This window comes from Cotesia glomerata, linkage group LG5 (assembly GCF_020080835.1).
Source record: "Cotesia glomerata isolate CgM1 linkage group LG5, MPM_Cglom_v2.3, whole genome shotgun sequence".
Classification (NCBI taxonomy): domain Eukaryota; kingdom Metazoa; phylum Arthropoda; class Insecta; order Hymenoptera; family Braconidae; genus Cotesia; species Cotesia glomerata.
In genome coordinates, this window is record NC_058162.1 from 2,772,540 (window position 1) to 2,797,037 (window position 24,498).

Below are 24,498 nucleotides of genomic sequence, written 5' to 3' on the forward strand. Positions count from 1 at the left end.
TAAAAAAATTATTCCGTGGACGTCCGGCTGTCAAATGTATGTATGGAACCTGGCGTGGTCACGATAACTGCCGAAAAACTTAACTGATCAAGTCCATTTATTTTTTATACGCTTCAGTATGATTTAAAACTAAGTCCTTTCGAAGATCACGGTCTAATTCAATGTAGTTTATTTATAATTAGCAATAAACTAAAAATCCACTAATCGTTTGTATATCTATATCTATGTAAATAAGGTTCGTTTACAATATATGCGTAGTACCTTTTCTTCTCTGGGTGGACAATGGGGCGAAAGATTTAAAAGTATTTGTATTTTATTTTAATCAATTTTATGATGAAAAATGAGATTATGAGGCGTGCACTTTTGGATTTTCCAAACTTTTTTCAAATCTAATGAGTATTAACCCCATAAAATTTTGATTTTGATTAAAAAAGTCGCATAAAATAAAACCAAAAGCTGAGAAATCTCGAGCCGATTTGTAGTTGTCCAAACGCCGTATTTTATTTTTTCAGCCAATATAAAAAAGAATAGAAGTAATAGCCTAAAAGAGAAGGTGAAAAAAGTGAGAAAAAGGGACTGAACCGGTGATGGGAATGGTGATAGAACGTATAACAATCGGGAGGTAAATTTTTCTACCTTTTTTTTTTGACATTCACCATCACCGAGAGTGGCAGAGCTGAAAGAAAAGGGAAAATGACTTACTTTTTTTGGGCTTTATTATTGAGAAATAGTTAAGGTCTCCTTGTCTAGTCTGACCTTACATAAAAATCAAAGAGAATTTTTTGAGCGAATTTTAAAATAATATTTTTTTCATCGTGATAAGACCGAGACAAAGTATAAACTGCATCAACAAATTGTTATTGTTGTTGATGTTCATGTTTTATGTAGTAAGCTCAAAGCTTCTATACATCAATGCACTCCGCTCTGTAGCTTACATACGATACAATACCTCCGTTATATTCTCTATTCTACATTGCTACGCCCAGCAAATGTTATTTCTCAACGTAATAAGATTTTAACATGCCAAAGAAATATATTTAAATTTAAAAGTAACATCCGTCTTACCTTCGGCTTCAATCTTAAATATTTATTGTCATTTGATGGGAATTTTATTCAATTACTTGTGCTGTTACAATTTCACTTCTATTTTATTTAATCATCGAATATTTTTTTTCCGTGACGATAATGATTGATTGTTCTTGTAGAATCAATTGATGATTGCTGAATTTAACCGTGAGTATTGAATTGTGATCGTTAGGACATAAATTAACGCGTGGCGTATTTAGTTGTATTAAATTATACATAATTTTAGCAAATCAAGGATCAGAGATTGAATGTCCTACTTGATTGTTCGATCTGTTGAGTGCAGAGTATAAGTGGATAACATATGTGAATAAATTTATTTGTATTGTGTGTTATACGTTTATAGCTAGGCTGCACATTTTATAGCATTATTATGTCTATAATTCGTTCGGTTGCTTGTCAATTTAGTCAATAATCAGCGGGATACGTGATTGAAAATGGAAATAATTTTATTAAGTGAGAAATAATTAATGGGTCGTTAGTAAGCTACTGAAATTGACACATTACATTTGTTCAAAAGTTTTGTAAATAATTCAATTAGGGGTTATGTGTAATTAGGAAGAAAAAAAATTTTGAACGCAATTTTCTCTAAATGATTGTTTCAAATTCAGTGAGCAAAATTTTTATCAAAAACAAATAATAAGATCAATCTTTTATTTTTACAGAACTTTTTTAACTATAAACTTGTATCTGGTGAAATATTGACATTTTTAAAGATATAAGCTCATTCCGATGTTATACTCATCGAGACCTTTCATTTGAGTACCCACATCAATTTTTTCATATATATATATATATATATATATATATATATATATATATATATATATATATATATATATATATATATATATATATATATATATTTGTATATATGAAAAATATATCAAAATGCATGTGGGTACTCAAATGAAAGCTTTTAATGAGTGTAACATCGAGATGAGCTTAGATCTTTGAAAATGGCAACAATTAAGAAATTACAGTGCAATTTAATAAATATCTTATGAACTATTGATATTTTTAAAGATATAAGCTCATCCCGATGTTACACTCATCAAGACCTTTCATTTAAGTACCCATATGCATTTTTCATATATTTATAAATATTATATATATATGTATATATGAAAAATATATCAAAATGCATGTGGGTACTCAAATGAAAGCTTTTGATGAGTGTAACATCGGGATGAGCTTATATCTTTAGAAACGTCAATAGTTAAGAAAGTACAGTGCAATTTAACATAATTAAGAAACGACCTTGTATCTCGTGAACTATTGATATTTTTAAAGATATAAGCTCATCTCGATGTTATACTCATCGAGACCTTTCATTTGAGTACCCACATCAATTTTCCATATATTTATATATATTATATATATGTATATATGAAAAATATATCAAAATGCATGTGGGTACTCAAATGAAAGCTCTTGATGAGTGTAACATCAGGATGAGCTTACATCTTAAAAAATGTCAATAGCTAAGAAAGTACAGTGCAATTTAACATAATTAAGAAATGACCTCATATCTTGTGAACTATTTGATATTTTTACAGATATAAGCTCATCCCGATGTTACACTCATCAAGACCTTTCATTTAAGTACCCATATGCATTTTTCATATATTTATAAATATTATATATATATGTATATATGAAAAATATATCAAAATGCATGTGGGTACTCAAATGAAAGCTCTTGATGAGCGTAACAACGGGATGAGCTTATATCTTTAAAAATGTCAAGAATTAAAAAAGTACAGTGCAATTTAACAAAAGTCATTATTTAATGAAGCAAAATTTTAATTATTTATAATTTACAAGTCACGGAAGTCACATAGTGATTTTTTTTTATAACTTTCAAAGAAATTACGTTAAATTTATTAATATATTGACTTCCGATGAAAATATAAAAATTCTTAAGTATATAAAAAATTGAAACGTTCATTATTCGAAACTTCAAAGCTCTTATTGCAATATTAAGTGAGTTTGGAAGCTAAATTAATAACAAATACTAAACAATTCTCTGCGGATGTCGGTGTTAATATTGATGTGCCAGGATTTAAATTTCTAAAGTGCCTCAAGTAACTATTAAATCAATTATTTATTAACTAGTACATCGGCCCTACGGTCAAGTGCTAGCTAAAGTTTACTCACTAAATATTTTAGATACTAGTTTTAAATTGAATTTCAATCTCAATAAAATCATTTATAATTAATAACGCAATGCAATTGAAGTGCTTAACAATATTTCATCGCCACTTAAATTATTTTCATTAGTATTGACTATTTAATAATCACGCTTTAGTGTCGCTTATTTAGCTTCTTAATTTTTAATTATAAAACTTTAATTTAATTCCTTTCATTTACTTACATAATAAAAAATTTATGAGCTTTTTATAATTAAAAAAATAATGAAAAAAAAAAATTCAACAGGTTTTCTATGCTTCTATTAAATTCATTCACTTTTGTAAATATTTGTTCCGTGAAAATAGAAAATATTAATTTTAAATTACTTTTTTATAAAAATAATTATGAAATTTATTAACACTCAGTTGCATAAATAGATTTATTTTAAAATTAAAATCGTGGGAAAAATTTTTAAACAAAACTTTGACTAAAAACTTGATTAAATTTTTATTTTAAAAATAAAACAAATTTTTTTTTTAATTTTTATAAATTTAGAAATTTAAATCATTATTTTTTCGAGTTCTTTTAATATTTATACAAAAAATATTTCCACGCTTCAATAACTAATTTTTTTTATCTAAAAAAAAAAAAATTTTTTTTAAATAAACTTTTCTTATTACACGAATAGATAAATTAGCTTATGAAATGAAAATAAAATATTTTACCTCGTTAATTAATTAAAGAGAAAAATTCACCGTCGGTAACTCGATTCAATAAATTTTTAATTCCACTAATTTAATTATAAAAATATAGTCGTTAATTAAGAAGAAGCTGTTGATAATCTAATTAATTAAGAATAATAATTGAATAAATAAAGGTCTTTTTTTTTCTTTGGGGTAAAAAGTTTTAAAAAACTGATTCAAAGTTTATAAAAATAATTGTTCAAGTTTACTCATAATGGGTTTTAATATTAAAGTCCATTCTACAGGGAAATGGAGATAACTAAACTCACGTAAATAAAATTTGTTCGTCATGATATGCGTGTACGTGTATAAAATAGAGAAGATAGAGGATACTTTAACCTCTTTATTATTGTTGTTATTTTTTTATTCATATTACTTTCTCTCTCGCGCAAGTTGAATTCGCTGGCTTTTAACTCGCCGCTTAAATTACTATTTTTTTTACCTTCTACCCGAACCGGCAGAGTACAAAGTTTTTTTCTTTAAAAACTAAACAAAGTCAAAAAAAGTTAACTAGCTAGATTAACTTTACTGTTTTACACACGACAAAACAGGCGATAACTCACGCGGTATAAATTCGCGATTTAACTAAAACATTTACGGTGATAAATATTATTTTATCATATATGGGGTTTTAAATTTGATGCATTTTTAATTAAAATATAACAACAGAAATTAACGATCTTGAAGTCATTTTTTAATTCAATTTATCAGATTAATTTTTTTACAAAATTAAATTCAAGGTTGGGAGATTATTCGCAAGGTAAAGGAAATCTGAGCGACGGAATTTCATTATTCAATTTACTTTTGAAGCCTAGTGTAGTTAAAAAGCCCTTTATTGTTGTAGTGTAATTCACGAGAAAGTTAAGCAGAATGTGTTTTGTTTTAATTAAAGTTAAATGATATTTCTTACTTCAGAAGAAGCACTTCAAATGTTGACTATTGGAAACTTTAATTAGTTGATTTATTTATAGAAAATAACTTGTGATCTAGAATTGATACTCTGAAGGTCCTTAATTGTGTTTTTTTTGGTGTGATTGTAGGAGTTTAAGTTTTTAACAAAAAATGTCACTGAATTTTTTAATTTATTCTAAATTTTTGATGAAAAATAGAAATTCCAAGCCAGATATTGGATCATTATAGAAAATATTGTGTTGTAATGATTATTTGTATTTAAAATATAAAACTATGTTTTAAAAAAGCTAGATTTTACTTCAATAAGATTTAATTTTATTTGTTAAGGTTATCTATATTATTAAAAGAATAAGCAAAATGTTATGACCAGTGTATTTATATGATAAAATTGGTTTTTATGGTTAAATTTCATATTATTGGAAAAGTTTGGACTTGAATTTGTGCCTTTTCAAGGTTTCATATTATTCTTACCAATAGTCAATTTATGATGATAAATATTTAGGCTGCATTCGAAAATTCTCTATCTCTAGATACATAATCAAGAAATGACCTTGTATCTCGTAAACTATTGACATTTTTAAAGATATAAGCTCATCTTGATGTTACACTCATCGAGACCTTTCATTTAAGTACCCACATCAATTTTTCATATATTTATATATATTATATATATGTATATATGAAAAATATATAAAAATGCATGTGGGTACTCAAATGAAAGCTCTTGATGAGTGTAACATCGGGATGAGCTTATATCTTTAAAAATGTCAATAATTAAGAAAGTACAGTGCAATTTAACATAATTAAGAAATGAACTTGTATCTTTTGAACTATTGGCATTTTTAAAAATATAAGCTCATCCCAACATTGCACTCATCGAGACCTTTCATTTGAGTACCCACATCAATTTTTCATATATTTATATATATTATATATATGTATATATGAAAAATATATCAAAAATGCATGTGGGTACTCAAATGAAAGCTCCTGATAAGTGTAACATCGGGATGAGCTTATATCTTTCGAAACGTCAATCGTTAAAAAAGTACAGTGCAATTTAACAAAAGTCATTATTTAATCAAGCAAAATTTTATTTATTCAATTTCACAAGTCATGGCAGTCACATAGTGACTGCAAGGTTGCTAGTTTAACTTAAAAATTTATATAGAATATAAATATAGATAATTGTATAAATCTTAGTAAAAATAAACTGTAATTCAGCAACAATAATTAATTTTTACTGAAGACTCCGTTGAATTTTAAAGTAGTTTAAAAAACATTAAATGTTCTTGTAATTTTTAATATTGAAATATTAAAAAATAATTATTCTTCTTACTAATTTTTCACCGGTATATTGTAGTCAAAATTAATTTGTACTATTCTGTGTTTTCACAATGTAGTCATGAATAAAATAATTATTCCATTATTTTTAATTAGATTATAAATTGCTCAACATTTCACAATTACTGAGATTTACGCGGTAATTTTCATCATAGAGATCTACCAAATGTAGAAAAAAAAATCCTCCAAGGCATCTAATTGTCTTATTGTTACAAAATTCCTAGTTTAAATTGCCTCGAAAATAAATCAATTTGACACAATGTAAGTAAACAGTCGCGATACATCGTATCTCAGAGGATAAATGAGAAAATTCAAAAGTTGACTAGCAATAAATAAAAGTCTGTAGGCATAAACATTAGGGGTGTATCAGAATATCCTGGGGGCTTGAGACGAGAAAAGTCTGCGAGAAGTGTAATCGAAAGCGACAGGGTGTGGAAGCTAAACATCAAGAGAAAGGATACATAAAAAGCTAAATATCTATCTATATATACATATATATTGTATATATACTTACAAATGATAGATAAATGGGTCGAGAATGTAGTCTAGTGGTGTACAAGTTTTTGCTGGAAAGAAGTAAGAGATAAAACTTACGGAAGTTTGATGCACGACTGTCTGAGTGGTACCACATGTGGGATTAAGTCCACAAACATGGAAAACTCCACGTACTCACATAAGGATAAGACATGCATGTATATGTATTATGTATAAACCGGGTAACTCGGTGGATAACGATAAATCTTAGTATCACGAAACACAAAAGTTTGTCTCAGCTGTTTGTGTCTGGTATTGTAATGTATTGTAGGTATTACCGCAGCGGCAGAATTTGTAAAAATTAAAATATTTAAATTAAATACTGTGAAATATTTTATTCAGATTTTATGTTACACTACAAATCTACCACTTCTGTAAAAATAAACTTAAGTAATTTAAGTATTTACTGACTGAGACAGTGCTCTAATCACTCTCGACTTTTCAGTTGTATAAAAAATTACACATGTCAGTGATCAGTTATTGCTGAATTATATAGTTAATTCTCACAAAGTTTTATACAATTATAATTTTAATAAAATTTCATACAATTGTGGTGGAATTTTATTTGTAATAAAGTACTCTAATGACATTTGTAATTTTTTATTGCTGTTAGTTACAATTCTATACATGATTAAACCAAAAAAATTAATTAAACATTTAATCTTTTTGAATAACTAAAATCTAGTTATTCTAAAATATAAAACCTGTGAAATTTTTGATTATAATATTCTTATTAGAGTTTCATTTTTAATATATTTTTTCTTAAAAAGTATTACTTTGATTATAATACGGTCCAGTAATTTTTATCGTGAATTTAACCCTCCGTCGAGCACCCCTCAAAAACTTCCGAGATCGAGCGCGGTGTTCTCAATAAGCTTAGCGTCTAAAATTAATAATTACAATTTGTCTAATGAATGCCAGCAACCTTGTAGTCACTATATGACTGCTGTGACTTGTGAACTGTAATAAATAAAATTTTGCTTTATTAAATAATGACTTTTGTTAAATTGTACTGTACTTTTTTAACGATTGACGTTTCTACAGATATAAGCTCATCCTGATGTTACACTCTTCAAGAGCTTTCATTTGAGTACCCACATGCATTTTGATATATTTTTCATATATACATATATATAATATATATAAATATATGAAAAATTGATGTGGGTACTCAAATGAAAGGTCTCGATGAGTGCAATGTTGGGATGAGCTTATATTTTTAAAAATGCCAATAGTTCAAAAGATACAAGTTCATTTCTTAATTATGTTAAATTGCACTGTACTTTCTTAATTATTGACATTTTTAAAGATATAAGCTCATCCCGATGTTACACTCATCAAGAGCTTTCATTTGAGTACCCACATGCATTTTTATATATTTTTCATATATACATATATATAATATATATAAATATATGAAAAATTGATGTGGGTACTCAAATGAAAGGTCTCGATGAGTGCAATGTCGGGATGAGCTTGTATCTTTAAAAATGTCAATAGTTCACGAGATACAAGGTAATTTCTTAATTATGTACCTAGAGATAGAGCATTTTCTAAGGCAGCCTAAATACTTATCATCATAAATTGATTATTGGTGAGAATGATGAAAAACCTTGAAAAGGTACAACTCCAGGTCAAGACCTTTCTAATGATACCAAATTTAACCATAAAAACCCATTTTATCATATTAATATACTGGCCACAAAATTTTTCTAATTTTCTTAATAATATAGATTACAATATTTATTTATTATTCAAAACAAAAAAAAACCAAAACACAAAAATTTCCATTTGTCAAGATTTTTTTTTCGGTGAGCATATAAGATCAGCTACCCAATGGAAGGTCACCGGTATATATTTAACAGCAAATTTTTTTCCGTTTGGAGTGATATTTTATGCAAGTGTATGATTTCAAACTTTATTTATTCCGGATTCGGCAGTCGTAAATAAATTTTTGGAGGCTTTACTCGGAAATTGGATCGATGACAAGGATACAAGGTAGTTTTGAGTTGCTTTGAAGTATTTGATATTGGTGGTTAGTTCAATATTGGGTGTTAGGGAAACTGCGCTTTGATTTGTGATTTGCGGACCCTATTTGAGTATTTCTGTTTTCTGCTTGTCATTATCCGAGGCTCAATTATGGGTATCTATGAGTTACGCTTTATTCTGTTATAGTATCTAGTAGATAGTTTAAACCATTCAACTTATTCACCAAACAATTTCAGTCATGCAAAGAATTGGGAGTTTTGTGAAAAGCCAATAGAATAAAAGGAAAATGAAATGCTTTTCAAACAAGATTTTTTCACTGAAAATTCAGAATTTATTAAATTTTTGCTGTCCATCTCAAGAAATTTCCTTGGAATTTATTAAATTTTCCGCTGACAACCGCGCGAAATATTCAACGAACAATAATAATAATAATGATTATTTTCATTGTCAAATTGCTGAAATTCAATATAGTTTTCTGAAGGCGCGAATTTACCGTTAGAAACACTAAATTGTTTCAATATCACGTGCCTGCATTTTCTCACCGTACTTTGTTGTTCCTTTGAATTTCTGAGAAATACCGAATAGCGAACAGTAAATTCCTTGACGTTTTACAAAAAATTATCTGAAAAAGATTTATCATATAAATATGCCGGAGACACAATTTTCTTTATTCTCTTTAAGCGCAGCTTAAACTTCTCAATTAAAATGATTTATTTCTTGTATACGGAAAAAAGTAAACTGTAAATCAGCCTCGTTGCATCTCATGATTGTAATAAAGTCCAGTAATTTTTCTCTTGAGTTTTATAGGAAATTAAAAAAAAATAAATTTCCCTGAAGCAAGTGGTAAAAAATTTTATTACATCTGTTTCACTTTTTTAAATCGTCAAAATAAATAAAATAAATATAAATATTTGGTTGACATGAATGTTTTCAAATCAAAGTGGGACTTGTACGCGTTTGAAGAAGTAGGTAATAATCGTAAAGGCAAACCACGGATGACTGCCGAGAGATAAATTATAGTAAAAAGAGTAATGAATTTTAGAGCCGAATGCTGGAAAAATAAACAGAAAAATATGGTGAAAAAATTCCACTGGAAAATAAAAGATTGCCGGGCTTGTTGACGAAACTTAAAGAGTGATAGCTGGAGGACAGTAGTAGAGGTAAATAAAAAAATATGCTGAATAAAAATGAAGAAAAAAGCTAAATAGGAAAGGAAAAGAGACGGAAAGATAGGAAAGATAAAGTACGGCTGTAGCTTGCAGCAAACTTTTAGTTGAGTACGTTTTAGCATCGATCCGGGCTAAGAAGGGGCTACGAAAAAAACAAGACTTTCTTAACTTAACTTAAGAGAGAGAAAGTATATAGTGAGTAAGAGTAGATGAGTTGAGGGACATCCGAGCTAAGTTGGAACATGATAAAATTCCTCGAGGAGGCTCATGCGGTATGTTGTTCAAGACGGGACAACTAAAAGGGACGTTTTTAAAAATGGGACTTTGCGGAAAACATCAAAGATTATTTTTTACTTTATTTTTAATATTATATTCTACACTTTACTGGTTAGGTGCTGCTGCTCTAGTTCATAATCATTACGATATATACTATAGACTACCTTTTTCTATTTTATTTCATTTTATTTTATGAACTTCATTTTACATCATTTTTAATGCATCATGTCTTTAATTTTTATCACCACAAAGTTTGAAGATATATTTTTTTTTAATTGAAAATAAGAGTTTGTATTTTTATTTAATTTCTTGATTTACTCTGGCATTATGAATTATTTTATTTGGAAATTGAATTTTTTTCATTTAAAGTACAAAGAAAAAAGTAAACTGTAATAAATAATAGTCGATTTATAATAAGTAATGATCAACTGGAAAAAATTACCATTACAAACAGTAAAATCGTGATTTTAACAATCACTTTATAATATTTACCATTTAAATGCTACAATTGCACGCCTCATAGCGTGAAGCGCGTGAAGTTGTGCTTTATACTCGACTCGTCAAGATCAAGCAATTTTGTGATCTTTAAATGCCTCTATCACAACCATATTACACTTATTCAATAATATAAGTAGATCTACACCGAAAAACACTTAAATTAAACCATCTTTTACTTTCTAAAATCATTTCATGTTGCTATTTTGAAAAAAAAAAAACGTTTTGAAAAAAATTTTACGTGAACGTCCGGATGTCACCCCATTTTGGATGTACCAACGATTACTCCCGAACAAATTGATATTTCAAGACCGGACCTTTTTTATTAGTTTAAGAATTCGATGAACAGGGTCCGTATTACATATCAGTGGCCTAGCTTATGTATTTTTTTTTAATTGAATTTTTATTAAAATTCACGGATACAACCGTACAAAGCCAAACGAACTTTTCTTATTTGTCCCGTGAAAACTATGGCGCCACTTGATCCAGCTAGATTTTTTTAGACTGCGTGCGCATATGACAAGAAAAAAGGGCGCCGATATTTAAAAAAAAAATCAAAAATACTCTGTGAAAAATTACTTAATTATAATTTTTTTTTTTAATCAATTACACAATTAATTTTTTTCTTAAAAAATGATTGAGCGTTATGAGGCGTGCACTCTTGGATTTTCCAAACTTTTTATTATTTACATGGAAGAAAATACTATTTCAAACAGTAATATTCGCTATGTGAAAGTTCAAAATGTTAAAGTATAATAATTAAGAATTTTGACTTTGATATTTATCATTTCGTACCCAAAAAATGATCGCATGATATGTAAAAAATATAAACTACAGTTACTAAATTTCTATACAAGCAACGTCAATATTTACAAAGTAAAATGGTAAATTTTAAACACAACGCTAAAAATCAAACTATAATTATTGATTTGCTTAGACTGGTAAAATATATATTTTAAGAGTAGAATTTTTACTGTTTCAAATGTTGAATTCTCCGAGTGTGAGACCTTCCCCTTCTCCTCATAGTATAGACTATTTCTTGAAACGGCAATTTTTACTGTTTGAAACTGTAATTTTTTAAGATGAGAGAATCGTTATTTACTATATTGACAGCTACTAATCACATTTTCGATATTAAATTATAAATTATGGCTTTTACATTTTCTACATTAAGTTTTGTAATATTTACATTTGTGCCACCCTGATGTCCGCTGTACTGTTTGAAACTATAAAAATTAACCGGCATCCGAGTGAATTTCACAGTTTACTTTATTCCGTGTACTGTAATTAAAAAAAAAATTTTTTTTTTGTGGATGAGTTTAATTAAACACAACTTCGGAAAATGAGAAAGTTTGATCCGCTTTGATGGTTCAAATGTGCAATCTTATCTTGTTTGTTGTTTGTGTGTATCACATACTCATGTACAAACAAGTGAAGTTGAAGTTTAAGTTATATGAGTTCGGATTAGACCAAGACGTTCGTAAGCAAATGCAGGGATGTAAGTAGTAAGTAGTAAGTAGTATAACAGTTAAGGCGCTCAACAAATAAAAGTATCTAAGCATTGAGGCAGACATTCACATTAAAGATCAGACACTCAAGGTTGTCAAGTCGATTCCGACAATCGTGAGTTACCCCGAAGAAGGAGTTCTGTCCTTTCCAATTCGGCTTCTGCCCTCCGATGAGAAATACAGTGATCCCTCAGGAAATTTCAGTTACATTCTACAAATAGTCGAGTTTTTATTTAGTTTTAAATTATACGACAGTATAACTTTTTTTTTCCACTTAGGATTTTATTTCTTGGCTATTTGAGGTAATTCGACTCCGAAAAAGAAATAAATATTTTTAGTGCTGTAGAAATAAGATCACGTAGGTGTGAAATTTTTTTTTAAGGACAAATTTATTTTCTTAAATCTATGATGTGATTGATTTTTTTTCTTTTATAACCAATTAACTAATACAGTTAAAATTAAAATAATATTTTTCATAGAAAATAGAGAATACTCAACTTAGATTTGATGTCAAGTTAATTTTTATAAATTTTAAATAATGATATTTAAATATAGACTAAATATTGATAAATAATTTTGAGATAACCTTGAGGATAAAATAAAGCATATCGGCGATTGTCGCTAGTTTTTTTCTTCGATTATTCAATCTTCAAAATTTAACATTGAGTATAATCGAAATAATTATCTAAAATTGATATTTGTTGTTAGTAGAATGAGTCAATGGTAAGACGATATGATAACTTGACACAAACGAAGAAATTTCCTGACAGCTTCAACAATTCATTTTCTAAATTTCATCAGTTTTGGAAGCTCTAGTGTTATTTTTTCTTCGAAATAAGTGAGACTGAGCAGGATAAGAGGATCATCTGATTCTGATAATTCGATCGAGACTCCCAGATGGGTCACGACCAAAAAAGTATATAACTTTCGCAATTTTTCAATACTTCTGTTCAACTAAATCGTTTTTATACGTGAAATCTTGAAGTTGTATGATATAGACTGATTTCGTCATCCTTTTTCTTTTATGCTACACAGTAAAAAATTTTTCGTCAAATTTAACACAAAAATTTGTGTTGATGACTTTTTTTACACAATTTGTGTTGAATCAACACTCTATTATGTTGAATCAACATACTAAAATGTTAAATTCTACACACTAAAATGTTAAATTCTACATAAACATTTTTACACTTTACACAATGACGAAAAATTTTTTACTGTGTAACTTAAAATAAAAATATATTTTTGGATTTTCTGCAGCAATACTAGTCTCTACTCTAACAAATCGAGTTTGTTATTTCAATAACAACATTCCTTATACTCTTACTGTATTCTTTCTGTTATTTAAACTAAATATTTGATGTTAAATCATAATATCAGATGCTTCAAACGTTTGATTTTTTATTGCAATTAACTTTATTTATTGTATCAATCAAAAGATTTCAACCTAATAAATCCATTTTGTAGATGGAAAATTCGTATTTACTTATTGTGAGCTATGTTTTACTATCATAATTTATGATTTATTTATTTAGACAATATCTGGAGGCCTGCTGACGGCTTTGAAAATCAAAAATTACAAATTTTGAACAAATTCAGATGTTTTAATGTCATTTTTACTTTAATTTTATTTGAAACAAGCGAGACCCAGTAAATCAACATGAAAATTTAATATCACTGTAAACTTATATTTTTTTCATAACATACCATAAAAAATCATAATTACTTGTAAAAACTTTGTCGATTCAACGTTTAATAATTGATACATTGAAACTTTTTCCCACTAGTAAAAATTAACAACTGTGTACTGAAAAAATCACAACAAAAAAAAACATTGCAGCAAATAAAAAATAATTAAAACAGAAATAAAATAGAATCTGACAGCCGATATCGATTTTGTGGTATAAAATAGATGCGTTAACGTCCACGGTTAAGCGTCGAGAGCAATCAAATATCCACAATAATTCCAATAGATGAATCAGCGGTATTTGTCCCACTAAATTAACTCTTGCAGTTCCGTAAATCACTTTTATGCCAAAAAAATAAACAACTAAGCAAACAAATGGAGGAATCAATGAATAAATTAACAAATGTTAAGACGACGTAAATAATTACTCCAGAATTTTAAGACTAGCACTAATAGTTAATAGTCAACCTCATAGCTACACTGATAAAAAAATTGACTTGACTCAAGAGCCAAAGTCTTGAACCAAGAATACCATTTTGAAGAAAATGATTTTCTTGAGTCAAGAGAATAAATTTTTGAGCTAAGAAATTATTCTTGGTCTAAGAAACTTTTCTTGAGTCAAGAATTTATTCTCTTGACTCAAGAAAATCATTTTCTTCGAAATGAAATTCTTGGTTCAAGAGTTTGGCTCTTGAGTCAAGTCAATTTTTTTATCAGTGTATGCGATTCTTAGTGAAGTGCAGCGGAAAGTTGCTCAGCGATGCAGGGAACGATCGTGTTTTCAGCAAAGACTGGTCTAATGGCTAGGGTAGTGTTGAGAGTTCAGACCAGACCGGAGTAAAATAGTGTGGGGAAAGTTTGAGTACCTCTGTACCAAAGTAAAGACTTTTTAATCCTACTATATAGAGATAGCTGTACAAGTATTTAGTAGTTGTGTAATATGGTCTGTTTAGGTTTTCTGTTTTATTAAAGAGTAAGTGAATAAGCGAGAGGAAAGATTGTGTGAAGGTTGAGAGAACCATCAACTCAGGGTGAATAAATTAGACTATTTCATCTCATTGTATACATGTACGTGTTTTTGTACGAATAGTATGAGATCTGAGGAGTATAAGTAGAGTTAAGAGGGAATTAAATTGTTCTAGCTCTCGCCGATTGTCGTTGAGTGCTGAATTATATAATACTCTGATGGTATCTTATGTTTTGTTTAGATTGAGAAGTTGATAATTCGCTTGTTAACCCGTTTTGGTATACTTAAAAAATTATTTGATTAAGGAGAAATATTGTTGATCTAAGAACTGAATTATTTTGAAGAGAACTTTATGTTTTGATTCAAAATGATGTATACAGAAAAAATAATTAACTTTATTTATAGGAAAATATTCTTGGACTAAAAAAGCCAATTATATTGCTTGAAAAAATTATTTTTTCTTGGTTTCTTAATTCTTGCTTTAAAAGTATAAATTTTTAACTCGATTATCATCTAATTCTCTAATTTTGGGGTGCACAGAAAAAAGTAAATTGTAATGAATAATAGTTGATTTATAATAAATAATGATCAACTGGAAAAAATTACCATTTCAAACAGTAAAATCGTGATTTTAACAATTACTTTATAATATTTATCATTTAAATGCTACAATTTATTATTTACATGGAAGAAAATACTATTTCAAACAGTAATATTCGCTATGTGAAAGTTCAAAATGTTAAAGAATAATAATTAAGAATTTTGACTTTGATATTTATCATTTCGTACCTGAAAAATGATCGCATGATATGTAAAAAATATAAACTACAGTTACTAAATTTCTATACAAGCAACGTCAATATTTACAAAGTAAAATGGTAAATTTTAAACACAACGCTAAAAATCAAACTATAATTATTGATTTGCTTAGACTAGTAAAATATATATTTTAAGAGTAGAATTTTTACTGTTTCAAATGTTAAATTCTCCGAGTGTAAGACCTTCCCTTTCTCCTCATAGTATCGACTATATATTGAAACGGTAATTTTTAATGTTTGAAACTGTAATTTTTTAAGATGAGAGAGTCGTTATTTACTATAGTGACAGCTACTAATCACATTCTCGATATTAAATTATAAATTGTGGCTTTTACATTTTCTACATTAAGTTTTGTAATATTTGCATTTGTGCCACTCCGATGTCCGTTGTACTGTTTGAAACTATAAAAATTAACCGGAATCCGAGTGAATTTTACAGTTGACTTTTTTCCATGTGGAAAAAAATTTAAACACTGAGAGATGTAAATATTTTGTAATAAGACGGAAATTTTGAAGAAAAATTTTTACTGAATCCCAGTTATTTTTTTTTCCATGTAATTTGAAAATTATGTTCTTAGTTCGAAATTTTTTTGAAGAAAGTAGTTTCTTTATCAAAGTATTTTATTGGAAATAAACCGTTTAATTTAATATCAACCAATAAAAAATTTTTTTACTCTCCATCGTAAGCGATTCCTCTATTCAGCGAGACGAAAAGAATAAAAAAAAATATAAGATCTATTGAGCAGTAAATCGTTCTTCCAAAGATTGCAGATGATTTAAGATCCAAAATAAATATTAGTGAAAATAAATTTGTGTGCTCAGCACTAGGTTATTTTATTTTATTTAACTTATTGTTAATGATGTAATCAACAATATACATTGTTGTGTTACTGTTTTGTCCTGGGGACATTCAAGTTAATTAATGCTGCTGGAGGGTTTTTTTTTTCTGCTCGGGTGTGGGCTTTTTTGTTAATTAAAATTCCATAGTAATTATAATTAGGAAAAAATTATTTATACTCAATTGGATTCACATAAGTAAAGATGATTAATCACGTAGCCAGAAGCCAAATTAAATAAAAAAAAGTGGCACTTTTGTTAAATTGAAATGAGAATAATTATAACAAAGGAATTAAAAAAAAAAGCTTGAACACATGAATTTTTTATTTCATCCTTTAAATCCGCGATTGTTCTCGCTAAAAATAGTAAATAACCCCGAAAGATTTGGTGAATACCAATATCGACAGCAAAATAAAACGAGTTTTCAATTTAAAGTTAAAAATTCTATTAATTAAAAATTGTGGATGATAAATTACGGCGTAAAAATGATGAATTATAAACAATTGAAATTTTTAATTTTTTTGAAATTATTATTATCATTTTTACTGTACATTATTATTATTTTTTTTTAGAATATTTAATGCACTATCATAAAGTGGACTACAGTCTTAAGTCTTTCCGAGTCTTTACTTAGGGTTGAATATGAATTTCATACGAGGCCACGTACTAGAATTCCTTACGCCCCATTTTCCCATTCTTCGAACCAATATGCCAGGTATCTCAGGTATTTTATGCAACCGCTCATAAAAAGGAGTAGTAAAGAAAGAAAAAAAAAAAGTTTTTTTTTTTATTGACGTCTTAATAAAATCACTCGGGGCAGTTTAAATAAATACATTTATATTACAACAACCGCAAAATTTGTAAAAAGTTTGGAAAATCCAGAAGTGCACGCCTCATAATCTCATTTTTCATAATAAAATTGATTAAAATAAAATACAAAAACTACTTTTAAATCTTTCGCGCCATTGTCCACCCAGAAAAGAAAAGGTACTGTGCATGTATTGTAAACGAACCTTAATTACATAGATATAGATATACAAACGATTAGTGAATTTTTAGTTTATTGCTAATTATAAATAAACTACATTGAATTAGACCGTGATCTTCGAAAGGATTTAGTTTTAAATCATACTGAAGCGTATAAAAAATAAATGGACTTGATCAGTTAAGTTTTTCGGCAGTTATCGTGACTACGCCAGTTTCCATACATACATTTGACAGCCGGATGTCCACGGAATAATTTTTTAGACATTTTTTTATATATTTAAAAAGCAAAATGTCTTTTAAAAATGTCATAAGTGTTGAAACTAGTGTTTTTCGATGACATTTTTGTGTAAATATTGTTCTACAAGTGTGATAGAAAATAAATAGAGACAATTTTAGTTCAAGAAATCGCTTGATTTTTGTAAGGCGAGTGTAGAGCACAGCCTCATCCACTTCGCTTATGAGGCGTGCAAAAGTTTGAAAATTTCAAAATTAGACGCCTCATAATCTCATTTTTCATAATAAAATTGATTAAAATAAAATCCAAAAAATTCTTTTAAATTTTTCTCGCCATTGTACACCCAGAAAAGAAAAGGTACTGCGCATGTATTGTCAACGAACCTTATTTACATAGATATAGATATACAAACGATTAGTGGATTTTTAGTTTATTTGTAATTATAAATAAACTACATTAAATTAAACCGTGATCTTCGAAAGGACTTAGTTTTTAATCATACTGAAGCGTATAAAAAAAAATGGACTTGATCAGTTAAGTTTTTCGGCAGTTATCGTGACCACGCCAGTTTCCATACATACGTTTGACAGCCGGACAAACACGGAATAATTTTTTAGACATTTTTTTATATATTTAAAAAGCAAAATGTCTTTTAAAAATGTCATAAGTGTTGAAACTAGTATTTTTCCATGACATTTATGTGTAAATATTGTTCTACAAGTGCGATAGAAAATAATTAGAGACAATTTTAGTTCAAGAAATCGCTTGATTTTTGTAAGGCGAGTGTAGAACACAACTTTATCCGCTTCGCTTATGAGGCGTGGAATTACATTGGAATTTTCTAAAAAACTGTCACCGGTATAGTGACGAGATAAATTAATTTCATTGATAAAAATAAGTCGACCCTAACCTTTGATGAAAAAGTTACAGATTAAGTGTCTAGGGATTGGAAGAATTATTTTCGAGTCAATGCTTTCTGCTGAGTTTTTTTTACTATTATTTTCGGTAATTTATTTGATGGACGACTTTTTGTGCAGATGCTGACTAATTACTTGGATTTGGTAAATGAATAACTATTGAGTAAGTAATTTTTTATTTTCTGTTTTATTGTTTTAATTGTTCGAAAATTTTTTTAAGAATCAGAAAATTTTTCTAAAATTTTGACATTAATTTTTTTTATAAAAAAAAAGATTGAAATAATAAAACAAATTGTAAAGAAAGCTTAACGGTGTTAATAATCTAGTAAACAATAAGGTATTGTTCGCATGACAAAGTGTTACATTCATGAAACACGAGTTTAATATCCGAATGGATAATAATCGAAATGAAAACAAACCATTAGTACATTCAAATTAATCTTTCGCTTAAAATAAACATGGTTATTCTATTCTATTAATAATTATGACTTGTAACAATTGTAGCTCGCATAATCCATTGCGTATTAGTTATATTTGTAAATAACTTTTCGGTTCTCGACTTTTTCATTCTGAGCTAAATATATACAAGTAATAGTAATTAATTCACAGGCAAATCAAATGCATAATCATTGCATCCTTTTTAGAACGTAATTAAATTAAAAATTAAAGAGAAAATATAAATAACGTTAGCACTTTTATTAAATTAATGAGTCGCGTGTACACGAGTCCCGATTGTACACGGGACAATGTGTCACAGACAGCAGAGATAAATAATTTTCATATGTTTACTTCCACAGTCGGTAGATATGCAGTGGTGAGAAAGAAAATTCATGATAATCTGACGGGAATAAAGTTTGAATTTGCTATTATTTATTGTTTTTCATTTATTTCGTGGTCAATTTGGTTTTTTGAAGGCTCAAATTTGTCAAAATTTTTGAGAAAATTATTTTTTATCAAACTTTTAATCGTACAATATATTTATTTCAATTTATCAGAAATTTAAATATTAAATAATTATAAAATTAATTAAGGGGCATCACTAGTGAGAAATTGTCAAAAAAATCAATAATTATTTTTTGTCGATAGTGTATAATTGCAATATTAATATTATTATTTGAAATATGTTCAAATATATTTAAAAAAATTGTGTAATTTTTTGAAATTTCTTTCTCTAATTTTTTTATATAATAATTAATTTACTCGTTGAAAAAATTCTTTAGTAATCCAAATTTTTTAAATTTCGGTAGTTTCATAATTTTTCAATCAGAAAAATATTTAAAAAAAATTAGGAAAACGGTTGACCCTAAAGGCCATCCCTGCAACTTCCCGCTAATTCCGTTAATACCTGGCCGCTTTTTTGAGCTCTTCGAGCTCAAAAGTACAATCTGTGTGTTGTTTTAAGCTCTCCGAGCTCAAAAAGATACCTTTTCTATGCTTTTGAGCTCTTTGAGCTCAAAAGTCTGATAGAAGTTTCATGGAACACTATTTTTTGAATGTTCATACCGCAATAACTTTTGAATGAATGAACCGATTTTTACGCGGTTGGCGGCATTCTACGTAGTTTTTTAAGCCTTATAAATAATTTCTAAGTTTCAATTGGTCAAACTAGAAATTTCGGAGTAACTCTGAAAAAACACTTTTTTCGGTTTTCTTTCGTTCACGATATCTCTCGAACGAATCAACCGATTTTGACCAGCTTGGTGGCAATCGACGTGGTTTTATGATGTTAAGAGCTGATTAGTTTTCGGAATCGATCGGTAGAGCTGTTTGAAAGTTATTCCAAAAAATGTCGAAGTTATGTTGAAAAAATCCTTATTTCCAAATATTTCGTCGAGGATATCTCTCGAACTAATCAACCGATTTCCACGTTTTCGGCGGCAATCGACGCGGTTTTTTAACTTCTGAAATTATTCTATATCATCAAAAACGATCCGAGAAGAAATGACGAAGTTATGTGAAAAAAACACTTTTTTCGGTTTTTTTCGGTTTTCTTTCGTTCACGCTATCTCTCGAACGAATCAACCGATTTTGATCGGGTTGACGCCGATCGGCGTGGTTTTTCAAGCTTAAGGGCGGATTAGTTTTGAAGTTGATCGATAGAGCCGTTTAAAAGATATTCCAAAAAAACTACTTTCAAAAATGATTTTTTTCTTATTTTTTTTAAGATTTTTCAAGATTTCTTAAAATCTATCGGTCCGAATCGGTTCAAATTCTCAGGAAATCTAAGTTCAGCGTAGCCCTTTCGAATGTCACCAACCGCGATGAAATCGGTTCAACCGTTCAAAAGTTATAAGCGAGTCACATAGTCACACACACACACACACACACACACACACACACACACACACACACACACACACACACACACACACACACACACACACACACACACACACACACACACACACACACACACACACACACACACACACATACATACATACATACAGACATAGTGACAACATCGCGGGGGTAGTCAGGGAAGCTTCCTGTGACCTTCAAACGTCGAGATCTGATGAAAACTCGATTTTTGCCAAACGGGGTAAAAACAATAACTTCCCGATTTTTGAAAATCTGAGATTTTTAGCGGGAAGTTAAAAAAAAGCAACCATAAAACATTTTTGTCATTTAAAATGACAAAAAAAGAATTTTTAAATAAACAAAAAAATTGAAGCTTTGTGCACGAATTAATTGTCAAAACTAGACAAATTAAAAAATAAATTCCCAGTTGAATTTAAAATGCAGCAAAAGAATTTTTTAATAAAGGAATTTCCACTTATTGAGCCGTCAAATATGACCGGTGACATGATAATTTAGAGGTTTCTGCGGTATGTAAAAGAGGATAATATATTTTTCCATTCCGGAGCAAACCACATGAAATATTGAGACGTGGTAACGAAAAATTTTCTGTTAGTCACGAGCAGGACGTTGTAAATTGAACAAAAAGTTTAAACTTTGAATAGACGACAGGCGAATTCAATTCCATAAAATCCCCTAGTTTTAATATCAAACTCCGATTATTATTTTTTCATCCACCATTTGTTTGATACATTTGATCAATGGTATAACATAGTATTGTATATTTTGTAGTAATTCAATTGTAATTGGAAACTCGTATCATTTCGGTCCGTTTCATCCCGATCGATTTGTTTCGAATCATTTTCCAGTTGGTGACGAAGTTGAAGTACAAGCGGCAGGGAAAGGGACCGAAGTCAATTGTCATGCTCGGGATAGAACTTTTCGAGTGAAGAGACCATAAAATAACTATTGAGGATCCCACGAATTGTTTGCCTCCGCTGCTGTATTACTCTCTGTGGTTTTACGAACCGGGTGTTATTGAAATTGTTTATTAAACTCGAGATATTGTAATTATCGGTCAATTATTCAAGTTTTTTCGCAAATATTTAGTTAACAAACACTTTATATTAATTTTGTGGTGAGCTATGATTAAATTCGTCGCAAAACTTTCTTACTTTTAATTCAATTTAATTATTCTAGTATGTGACGTAAACATCCCATAAGTGGTTATAATTTTCCGATGTCAGGGATTGTTTTTGAACTTTCAACTTAGAAAAATTTCTACATTTTCGGTTTTCATGAAAGTTTCAGTGAAGTTAACAAAAGTTTTAATTATAATCGTGTAAAATAAAGTTATGTCGAGTATATTTTGCAATTCTTACTCTGCGGCTTGCTGGAAAAATATCAAACTTTATTTTCAATATAAAGTTACCGCAACAAAATTTGTCATGTGTCTACTACGTTGACATGAATAAGTCCTTGTCTTCTTTTATTTGTTCTATATACAATTAAGAAAGAAAGTTTTTTTAGTTCACTAAGAATTTGACTAGAACATAATCGAATTTTGTCGCAGGCAATGAAATAATTCATCTGTAATATAAACTGATTTGTTATTGCAACTTCTGGTATAAAATATCTAACCAATTTATTACCATAAGTAGAATAAATTGTTACTATAACATATTTTTCTGTAATCCGGTCTTTTGTTATTTTTATGGGTATTGATTTATGTCTATGACGAAAAAGTTTGGAAAATCCAAAAGCGCACGACTCAATCTCATTTTTCATAATAAAATTGATTAAAATAAAATACAAATACTTTTAAATCTTTCGCGCCATTGTCCACCCAGAAAAGAAAGGTACTGCGCATGAATTGTAAACGAACCTTATTTACATAGATATAGATATACAAACGATTAGTGGATTTTTAGTTTATTGCTAATTATAAATAAACTACATTGAATTAGACCGTGATCTTTGAAAGGACTTAGTTTTAAATCATACTGAAGCGTATAAAAAATAAATGGACTTGATCAGTTAAGTTTTTCGGCAGTTATCGTGACCACGCCAGTTTCCATACATACGTTTGACAGCCGGACGTCCACGGAATAATTTTTTTAAACGTTTTTTTTATTTATTTAACTTAAAAAGCAAAATGTCTTTTAAAAATATCATAAGTGTTGAAACTAGGGTTTTTCCATGGTATTTAAGTGTAAATATTGTTCTACAAGTACGATAGAAAATAAATAGAGACAATTTTAGTTCAAGAAATCGCTTGATTTTTGTAAGGCGAGTGTAGAACACAACCTTATCCGCTTCGCTTATGAGGTGTGCAAAACTAGATTAAATTGCATATGTTATGTAGTAATCACAAATAGTAAAATAAATAAACAAAATATCAACAACTATTAGCAGACATACAAGACTTACAACATATAACGAGAAGTAGAGTATAAATTTGAGTAGAGCATTCATACTAAATTTCATCTATTCTTACACAACTAGTTTTTCATTTGAAACTTTATTATAATTTGAAGCACAAAGTCTACTTGCATTCCAAATTGCTTCTTTTTTCACTGACAACTTTTAGATTTTCCATCCAGGTAGCAATTCTTTCATTCAAACTATCACATTTTCATTTAAAAAATGAAATTCTTATTTCAATATATTTTAAATTAAAAATACTTAGTAGTTTTTTTTATCATACTCTAAATTTAACTATAATAACTTGAATTAAAATTCATTTACAGCAAAGACCTGACGTGACCGATAAAAGCGCTGCGTAAAAGCAATTCGATGAAATGTGTCTAGTATAATACTAATTAAAAAAAAAATTTAAATATCAATTTTACTAGAATGTCGTCATTTGAAAAAAAAAAAAAAAAAAAAGTTTCTGCTTTTAATTAAGAAAAATATTAATTGATAACTCTTTGAGAGAAGCAATTAATTTGTGAGTGCAATTGTACAAATACTTATCTCTTGAAGTTTTTCTAACGATATTATCACTTATTGCTTGTTCCTATGAAGCCCCGGTAACTACGAAGGCAGATAAATGAAACTCTTAACTATCAAAGCTTTTTATGAAGGCTTTCTGAACCAAAGAAATTGCATTTTCTATAGAACTATACCTCCCTTTTATATTAATTTCAGCCTAATCGTAGCACATTTGAAGCACCGGGCTGGAAATATAGAAGGAGCAGAAATATAAGGATATTTTCTAGGTATATAAGGGATAAGGTATGAGTGTGAGTGTAAAAAGAATAAAATCTTGAAGTCTTTTGACCTGTTATCTCCATGTAATCTTTCACTTATTGCGTTAGAGTATCCAATATTACCAACGATTATAAGTAGTTAGAAAAAAAGACTATGTTTTTTAAATTAAATTTCATTTTATTGAATCTTGGTCAATTTTACACGCCTCAGAACGCGAAGCGCTTCTTTTTTTTTTTTTTGATTCATATGAATAATGCCCAGAGATAGTTCGAAAATTATGATTCAATGAATATTCGTTCAATTTTAAATAGAACGCGGAAAAAAGAAAAATGGAAAAATTACATTACATAATA

At 28.5% G+C, this 24,498-nt stretch overlaps 1 protein-coding gene across 7 annotated transcripts in view; it reads left to right on the forward strand.

Annotated features, from left to right (window-relative positions):
• LOC123265694 (tachykinin-like peptides receptor 99D) overlaps positions 1–24,498 on the forward strand; it is a 128,747-nt gene that overhangs the window by 19,300 nt on the left and 84,949 nt on the right. For 4 of the 7 annotated variants that reach the window (XM_044729553.1, XM_044729558.1, XM_044729551.1 and 1 more), the window contains exon 2: positions 18,755–18,797. The exons of the other annotated variants lie outside the window; for them this stretch is intronic. The gene's annotated coding sequence lies outside the window, so the exon portion shown is untranslated. The remainder of the gene's footprint in view (positions 1–18,754; positions 18,798–24,498) is intronic. 7 annotated transcript variants of the gene reach the window in all.